The sequence below is a fragment of the Bison bison genome, unplaced genomic scaffold (assembly GCF_000754665.1).
Source record: "Bison bison bison isolate TAMUID 2011002044 unplaced genomic scaffold, Bison_UMD1.0 scf7180017863946, whole genome shotgun sequence".
In the NCBI taxonomy this organism is placed as follows: Eukaryota; Metazoa; Chordata; class Mammalia; order Artiodactyla; family Bovidae; genus Bison; species Bison bison.
The window spans coordinates 1,161,702-1,171,584 of NW_011494518.1; the positions used below are offsets into that span (position 1 = coordinate 1,161,702).

The 9,883-nt window shown below is 41.2% G+C and overlaps 1 protein-coding gene across 1 annotated transcript in view; it reads left to right on the top strand.

The window, feature by feature from the left end:
- The window catches only part of CERKL (ceramide kinase-like), a 154,328-nt gene that overhangs the window by 18,693 nt on the left and 125,752 nt on the right, over positions 1-9,883 (top strand). The window lies entirely within an intron of this gene.

The following is a 9,883-nucleotide window of genomic DNA, read 5'->3' on the forward strand; positions in this document are numbered from 1 at the left end:
CGGGACCCACGTCACACTCCGCCCCCCTCCCCCGAGCCCCCCAAAGGGCTGCTGCTGCTGCTGCTGCTAAATCGCTTCAGTCGTGTCTCACTCCGTGCGACCCCATAGACAGCAGCCCACCAGGCTCCACCGTCTCTGGGATTCTCCAGGCAAGAATACTGGAGTGCTGTTTTCCAAATGCGGGAAGGTAACCCACGTCTCCCCTCCATGTCCGAGTTTTGCTCAACTGCTTACGGCGACGCTGCAAGTATAAGCGTTTTAAAGTATACCTACACGTGGGTTCCGAATCCAACTTTCGTTTTGCTGACTTCTGAAAATTTTACTTGAGCTTTTGGTCCCTCTGGACTTTTCCATCCCTCACATTCCTTGCCATTGTCTCGAATCAAGTCCAAGTTCTAGAAGCTTTTGTTGTTTAATATGGGCTTTAGAATCATCGTGTTGTTTAGGAGTACTTGCCTTTTGACCTAAACTATTTAGAGAGTGTTATCATTCTGTACAATAGAAGTGTTTCAAGACTTAGTCTGGAGATGATGTAGGGGAAGCCTTGGGATGTAGTAAACATTTCTTCTAAATGATAACTTCGGAAATTAAAAAAAATATGCCTTCCCCTTGTTGGAAAACAAGACACAATGTGCTTTTTACCTTAAAGACTAGAGAAACATCACTATTTTACAGTTTCTCGTACAAAAACCTAGCAAAACGGACCAGTCAGGGACTCAGAGCTCATTCTGATAGGCAGTTTCTGCTGCACTTGAGGTGCTCGCCTCAGTTCAGTTCAGTCACTCAGTCGTGTCCGACTCCTTGCGACCCCATGGACTGCAGCAGACTGGCCTCCCTGTCCATTGCCAACTCCCAGAGTTTACTCAAACTCATGTCCATTGAGTCAGTGAGGCCATCCAACCATCTCATCCTCTGTCATCCCCTTCTCCTGTCTTCAATCTTTCCCAGCCTCAGGGTCATTTCCAGTGAGTCAGTTCTTTGCATCAGGTGGCCAAAGGATTGGAGTTTCAACTTCAGCCTTAGTCCTTCCAATGAACATTCAGGACTGATCTCCTTTAGGATGGACTGGCTGGATCTCCTTGCAGTCAAAGGGACTCTCAAGAGTCTTCTCCAACACCACAGTTCAAAAGCATCAGTTCTTTGGTGCTCAGCTTTCTTTATAGTCCAACTCTCACATTCATATATGACTACTGGAAAAACCATAGCTTTGAGTAGTTGGACCTTTGTTGGCAAAGTAATATCTCTGCTTTTTAATATGCTGTCTAGGTTGGTCATAATTTTTCTTCCAAGGAGCAAGTGTCTTTTAATTTCATGGCTGCAGTCACCATCTGCAATGATTTTGGAGCCCCCAAAAAGAAAGTCTGCCACTGTTTCCCCATCTATTTGCCGTGAAGTAATGGGACCAGATGCCATCATCTTACTTAACTGAAACTGCCTTTGACTTTAATTTAAAATGTTTTCAGGTGTGTTGAAAAAGCAAGGTGGGGTATTTTCTACATCTTTGAGTTAAAAACTAGGGATATGGGCATAGAATTCTGTTTAAGTCTGTTCGAATTTGGGGGACATAGAAGTTTACCATTAGAGCTTAAATTGGCCTACATGGGTCTTTTAAATCTACAATGAAGCTGAAATACTATAGGAATAAAGTGAGACATTGCAAAATGAGGTATTCAAATCTGTGTTGCAATAGTGGTATGTATGAAGCAGTAAAATGCTCTTTTATATACGGAGAGCTGGTGGAGGAAAAGTAGGCTGAATTAGTATTCCTGGCTGTTTAAAAGCCATCCGGACAGTTATAACTCTAAAGGTAGCAAGTGTTGATCTTTGATTTTGACCTAAAACATGTTGGTTTTCTTTGCCTTCATTTAGCTGCACCATCTTTTCTTTGTAACTAACACCTAGTTTGCAAATATCACTTGGGGCCCCTGAATATTGGAGGTCCAAAAGCTTAGTTATTAAACCATTGTTTTACTTAATAAAATAAGAGTGGAAAAAGTAAAATAAGAGATATGTTTAAATGTGAGAAATATTCTCTGTCGTGGAATTAGCCTAGTTGAGTGTGATGGAAGACAAGTGAAATTGGTTGAGGAAATGGAGGAAAACTACAGCCATGTCTGGAAGGAGGTGGTGTGGGAGGACATTGGGGGCAGATTATGTCCCTTGCTGGCCAGTGCCTGGCTGTTCCAGGAAAGGGTGGGGGTTGGGTTGGATTGCTGCTGGGCATTATTATTATAGGAGATGTTTGCAAAACCATTCAGTTTTTAAAACTCGTAGTGCCTTAGTGGTTTTTTTTTTTTTTTTTTAATAGACTTTATTTTTAGAGCAGTTTTAGGTTCAGGGCAAAATTAAGCAGAAGGTGTATATATCCTCTGCTCCCCACAATGCATAGCCTCCCTGATTATAAGTATTTCCCACCAAGGTCGTACCTTTTCCCACCAAGGTTGTATCTTTGCTAAATCTGATGACCCTACATTGACATCATTATCATCCAGAGCCCATAGTTTACATTAAGGTTCACTCTTAGAGTTCTGCATTCTCTGGGTTTTGCCTTATTTATAATGACATGTAGTAGGATTCTTCAGAGAATGAGAACTGTGAAAATATATATATGTGTGTATGTGTTTATATACACACACAGACAATACCATGTGTGTGTATATTTATATTATTTGAGATTTATTATGGGAAAATATGAAATTGATTATGGCTTCCCTGGTGGTTCAGACAGTAAAGAATCCACCTGCAATATAGGAGACCAGGGTTCAATCCCTGGGCCAGGAAGATCCCCTGGAGAAGGGAATGGCTACCCACTCCAGTATTCTTGCCTGGAGAATTCCATGGATAGAGGAGCCTGGTGGGCTATAGTCCATGGGGTTGCAAAGAATTGAACATGATTGATTGACTAACACACGCATTATAGGAATTGGAGATTATGGAGGCTGAGATATGCCGTTCTTTGCCATTTGCAAAGTTCAGAACCAGGAAAACTGGTTGTATAATTCAGACCAAACTGGAATCCCTGAGGACCTGGGGAGCTGATGGTGTAGCCCCTAGAGATGGGATCTACCTGGAAAAGAGGGAGGATGATCAGAAAATCTGTTTTGTTTACATTCAGCACTTTGAAGAGTGCCTGACATATGAACATTTGTTCCATGAATGAATTTGTTAACTAGTCTCATGAACTTCAGCTTTGCCCATTGCTTTGTAATCTGATTACTACATTGCTACTTAATAACTTTTCATCACCTGTAGCAATATCCCCTAGCCCTTTTGTTAAAGCATTAGAACTCTTTTTACAAAAACATTCTTCAGCTAATGTGGGCCCACTTCTCCACTGTGAGCATTGTGGTCAGATGCTCAGCTGTAGGATGGAAAAGAAAGCAATCTATGACTAGGGCATGGATTGACCAGGCTGTCACATCTGTAATACAAACTGTATACACAAAAGGGCAGCATCTGCTCAGAAAACTTCATTATTGCTTGCAGTGGTGCCTCAATGATCTTTTTATCGGAATCTCTAATTATGGTCATTTTATTTATGGAATCATGCATTTATTCATGTTAATTACCAAGTTAGCTGTCTGTGCCCTAGGGTAGTGTGAAATCCTGAAGAAATGGAAGAGGGGTCAGGTGAGGATTTTCAGGTCAAATGAGAAAGGTCAGGCATGTTTGGGTCACAAGACCCTATAGGCGGAGCAGGCTGCAGTGTTAGCCCCCAGCATGGTGCCTGGGACCAGGCGTAAGGTGTCAAAAATTGAGAGCTCAGAAAGGGAATGTGGGCAAATGCCGCGAACCAATGTGTGTGCTTTGTCACTTAGTCCTTAGCTTATCTTGTGACTGGACCAGATGTTTTCAGAGTTCAACATTTTCAAAATGATTGCTGATGGCCTGTGGGCATGATTCTAGATCTCAATCAGGGACAAACTTCTAGCAATATGTACTTAACAAGTGGTAAACTCCTATTTGAAATGTTAGAAGGAAGCAGAAAAGTACACGCATTTTTGTGCATCCTCAATGCAGGATCTGCTTACTGAACTGTAGATTTGGTTATGAGGTTTTCTCATAAAGGAAAATCGACTCCTAGGGAGAGTTAACAATTGGCAGGATTAGACTATATAAAGCTCTTTTATATATATATATATATATATACATACACATATACACACACATATATATACATATGTATGAAGTACATATATATGAAGCTGATATGAAATACACTTCAGAATGATCAATTTAGGGATCTCTATGACCAGAATGCCAAATGCCCACAAGTCTTTCTCTGCTGTCTCACATTGGGCACCTTTATCATTACTAACGAATAGCACTTTGAAGTATGGAAAACACGACAGGATATTCTACAGGCTCTCTACTCCAGCTGTCTGCAGTTTCCCATCTGGTGAAGGAAAGGTTTCAGGAGTGGGCACCAAGAGACCTGAGGTCCTGTCTGCACCTAAGGGTGTAACTGATTCAAGGCAAGTTATTTAACCCCTTTAAATGACAGTTTATCCATCTGCAAAATGAATCATTTGCATTATATGATCTCTAAGAATCGTCAACTCTGAAGCTGCATTTTATAGAAAATATCCGTTTTTATAGGCTTTTGATGTTAGGACATTGTAATAAATCTGAATAAGGTTTCAATGATCAACTTCCTGGCATGTGTGGAAGTTGTATTTTACAACAAAGCTTCATAGCCCTAATGAATTTCTAATTGAAATAACTATGTGGAAAATATGGGCCAAGTTTCTTGCTCCCCTTCCCTGGCTTCAAGGCCAGATAAGGAGAGGTGGACTGTTACCTCAGCACAGATTCTGTCTTTGGAAAGAAAGAAACCATTTTCTGATAGAAAATCATGGGTCAAGGCTAGTCTTAAGCAGATTTTTCATGATGGACAAAAGGACTAGCTTAGCCTTTCTTCAACTTCATTTCCTGTACCCTCTTACTAAATTCCTGGGCAAGGATCTTACAATATGCTTGATTATCATGAAAATATTATGTTTTAAATATTTTAAAAAAGACAATGAAGGCTTCAAATCTTAATTATGGTTTACAATTCTCTTGTTATTCTTAGACTTCCTACCTCACATTACACCATTTCATGTTGTGTTTTTCAAAGGGTTATTCCTTCCATGCCCTTGAGCTCAGCTGAATTAGAGAAATAACCAGAAAATCTGAAAAGGGTGGGCTTCATAATAAGATCTTGGAAGTGTTTCTTTTTTTGAGGGAGCTAATGATTTTCTCATGCTTTAAGTTTACGTAAACGTTTGTTAGGAACTTTTCAAGATGACAGGTAATGTGGAAAAATGTGAAAATGAGAAAAACCCAATCAATTTTAAAACAACAAGAGTTAGTGATTACTGGGACTTAGCAGAGCTGGGTCCATTCTAAGTATTAATCTGCCTAAGCCGTTTGGGAACAGATGTATGTGAAACGGATCCTGGGCTCTGTTGTGTACATCCAAAGTGAGACATCTGTTGGTGAACCGTTGGTCAGGAATAATGGAAGTAGGGGTTAAACCCCAAAATGACCCATTACTCACGTAAATTATTAAAGGACTAATTAGTAAAACACAGTGCTTTGATTCATCAGTCTACATATGAAGAAGAAAAAAAAGTCTTCTTTAAAAAAATTAGTGTGTTCCTAAGATGTCAAAATTGAAGGACTTTTTAAAAGATGGGTGTGAAAAATCAAGCTTAGCAAGGAATTGCATATGATGTTTATAAAGTTTTTAAATACTTTGACAGTCCTGTTAACCTATTGTGTAAATACTGTATAAAGCACATGTTGTAAAAATACTTAGCTTTTTCTTAATGTACATTAGTCCACACAGAAAAACAAAATATAGAATGAATCTCTAAGTATGGCTGTTCTGTTAAAATTTCTGTGCCGATCGAATGCTCTGTATCTACACTGTCCAATATGCTCACCACCAGCCCCCTGTGACTGCTGAGCACTCAAAACATGGCTACTGTGAGGAACTGAATTTTAAATTTTATTTAATTTTAATAAATTTAATAGCCACATGCAGCTAGTGGTGATCAGATTTTAAAACACAGCTCTAATACACAGACATACGAAGAGTTGAAAACGTTTATTACTTTGATTCCCAGGCATGGGTTTTCATCTTTATTTCTATAGTAAGGTATAGTTTTCCAATAGTTAATCTCAACATAGGACTGAATTACCATCCAATCTGAGCTGCTGGTTTAAAGATAGATCTCTGAGTCCAGAGATTCCCAAGTGGCAGAACCTTTTAACATATTTTGTGACCCCCAAAACATGCTTTTATTTGTTATTATGAATTAATTGGCTGATAACGTTTTGTCTGTAAAAAACCATTGTTTTATTGCTCATGTCATGACTTACTTAAATTGATTGGTTTCTTACTATAATGATTGTGGGTTTGAAACAGCTGTCCTCGCCTGTGTACACTGACCCCATGAAAGTCTGCATCCTGGTGGTGTTCCTAAATACACCACAGCCATGTGGCACCATATGAAGACAAGCACTTAAAAGAAACTTCTCTACTTTTGTGTCCCCTTCCTCTCACTCCTCCTCCGTGAGGGGGTATGTAGGGTCACCACTGACACAGAAATATGCTCCTAGAAGTGGTACTTGCATTGAAGGCAAGGGATGTACAAACTCAATATGGGGATGGACTGGATCAAGGTTGGTAAACCAGAGAGGCTGATTCATGTGGGATCTGCTGGAGTGGGAGGACCTACAGTGAATTGCAGGAGCATGAACCTGATGGAGCTAAAGAATCAAAGAGCCATGGCAGTAAATAATCGGGATCGATGGGTAGCTTGGGTACACAGGAAGATGCTATTGCCTAGACTGGGCATTTCTGTGGTCTCTGTAATTTGGGAAGGTGAACCATCTTTGTTCAAAGGGCCAGGGATGTAGAAGACGTAATTCACTGTGATCTAAATACTAAAATACTCATTTTGAGTCTTATCCCTAATCCTGCCTGGTTCATTACTTGACTAGGTTATTTGAGTACATTTCAAATATTGACAAGTCTATAAGCATCATCAAAGTCCTCAACATAGTCCTCGCCAATGCTTTCCATGTGACTGTATTCCTGCTGAATTTTGAAAGTACTGTGCCCGTGGTGGGGTAGTGTGTGCTGGGCAAGTGAGTTCTGGTCATGTATGTAGTGAGCAAAGGGAAGGCACTCTTGGTAGCCATGGCTGTTTATATGCCCTTATGTTTTCCAAAGTCAGTATGTATTGAGATAAGAGGGAAAGGAGGGAGGGAAGTGACGTTTGAGGGAAATTAAACCTTCTGCTGACTTTTAGCCTGTAAACCAGAAGTTGAAGACCCTCAGGGTAATGGGTAACAGAATCCAGAGACAGGGAGGCAGGCAAACAGGTGGACAGGTATGGGTATATTAAAAACAGCTGACATAGTGCTATGGACTTACGCTAAGCCTACAGGTAAGTCTTAAATAATGTACCAGCTGACATTAGGGAGTTCCTGTATATACATTCCAAGATTTTCATCAGGAACAGTGTTCTGGAAACTACCGCTGTTGCTCTGGATCCATGTCCAGTGTTTGATTGAAAATGCGTGCATGCTCGGTCGTGTCTGGCTCTTTCTGACCTATGGACTGTAGCTTGCCAGGCTTCTCTGTCCATGGGTTTCTCCAGGCAAGAATACTGGAATGGGTAGCCGTTTCCTCCTCCAGGGGATCTTCCCGACCAAGGGTTCAAACCCACATCTCCTGCATTGCAGGAGGACTCTTTACTGCTGAAAATAGTGAACGTTTAGTCCTGTATGAAGTATATTGTCTTGTTTAATCTTCCCAACAAGACTGCGTAGTTCAGATAGGATTTTTATTTCTGGGACCCAGAGATGACCTTTCTTGCCCAAGGACATGCTGGTGATGGAGTTGCTGGGATGCCAGGCCAGGCAGCCTGACTCCAGAGTCCACACTGTACCCAGGAGGTTATGCTGCTCCCTCAGTTCAGTAGGAAAGAGTTCTTCCTAACACCTTCAAGAGTCTATGTTATGTCAGAGTAAGTGGGTAGCATCATGGTTCAAACCAAAATAACAAGCCTTACTACGACAAGAGTATCTGGTTTTTTCAGGCCTTCATGACAGTTCCACCGTAGAGAGCATATTCCATTGCTTTCACTTATAATTCCTGAGTAAATGACCAAATGAAAGTTTTTAAAGCCCAATATTTTTATTATAGGAAACATCAAACATAGCCAGATGTAGAAAGAATAATATAATAAGCCTTCATGTTCAATCCAGTGAGGACGAGGCTCAATGTGACATGTTCTTGACTTTGAATGGTTTTCAAGGTCAGTCTTGTTCCATTCATGCCCTAACCACTTCCCTCCTTTGTTTGGAATAGTTGGGAGCAATTCCTAGATATCATAGAATTGCTTCTATAGATATCTTACATGTATCTCTAGAAGATTAGGATTAAAAAAGCATAGAACACAATATAATACACAGTATAGTCACTATTCCAATATAAAATAATCCTGTGTCCTTAAATATACAGGTAGTGTTCATTGTCTTCTATTGTTTCTCTTTCCCTTTTCTAAATCTAAATCAACATTTAAATAAGATCCATGTTGCAGTTGGTTGCTGTGTCTTTATATCTTTGATTCCAGAGATTCCTCTCCCTTTAAAAATGTTTTCCTTGCTAGTGTTTTCTGGGCAAACTAGGTTGTCTGGACTGCAGTTTTTCACAGGAAAATGAAAGTTTCGTTGTAGGGGCAACTGTCTGTGAAAAACGAAAGGGGCAGGAAGCGTGTTGGGAGGGATAACCTCCAGGCTGTGATACTAGTTTGACTCCTGTAAAGAGGGCTGAAGCAGGCAGGGGCGGGGACAACCTCAGCCTATCGTGCTTATCTGAAAAGACTGCTCCTTAGGAGTCCTGCTTTAGGTGGTGCTGGGATTCAGTTGCCCAATCCTGCCTGACTCATTGTGACCTCATGGACTGCAGCTCTCCAGGCCTCCCTGTTCCTCACCATCTCCCAAAGTTTGCCCAAGTTCGTGTCCATTGCATTGGTGATGTCTTCTAGCCATCTCATCTTCTGATGCCTCCTTCTCTTCCTGCCTTCAATCTTTCCCAGCATCATAGACTTTTCCAGTGAGTCAACTGTTAGCATCAGATGACCAAAATACTGAAGCTTCAGCTTCAGCATCAGTCCTTCCAGTGAATATTCAGGGTTGATCTCCGTAAAGATTGACTGGTTTGATCTTGCTGTCCAAGGGACTCTCAGGAGTCTTCTCCAGAGCCACAGTTTGAAGGCATCAATTCTTTGGCGCTCTGCCTTCTTTACAGTCCAGCTCTCACAACCATACGTGACCACTGAGAAGACCATAGCCTCGACGGTTTAGGTTTGTCATAACTTTCCTGCCAAGAAGCAAATGTCTTCTATTTCACGGCTGCAGTCACCATCCACAGTGATTTTAGAGTGCAAGAAGAGGAAATCTGACACTACTTCCACCTTCCCCCCCTCTATTTGCCATGCACTAATGGGGCCGGATGCCATGATCTTAGTTTTTTTTTTAATAGTTTTAAGTCGGCTCCTTCACTCTCCTCCTCATCAAAAGGCCCTTTAGTTCCTCTGCGCTTTCTGCCATTAGGTGGTAACATCTGCATATCTGGGGTTGTTGATGTTTCTCCCTTCTGTCTTGACTCCAGCTTCTAACTTTATTCAGCCTGGCATTTCTCATGATGTGCTCAGTGTGTAGGTTAAACAAACAGGATGACAGCAGACCGTCCTATTGTGCCCCTTCTCAGTCTTGAACCAATCAGTTGTCCCATACCTGCCTTAGGTAGAAGTGGCCAAATCTGTGTGTTCAGTCACAGGCTGGGGCTGCCTGAGAAGAGTGAAGTTAAGGTGGGTCCTAA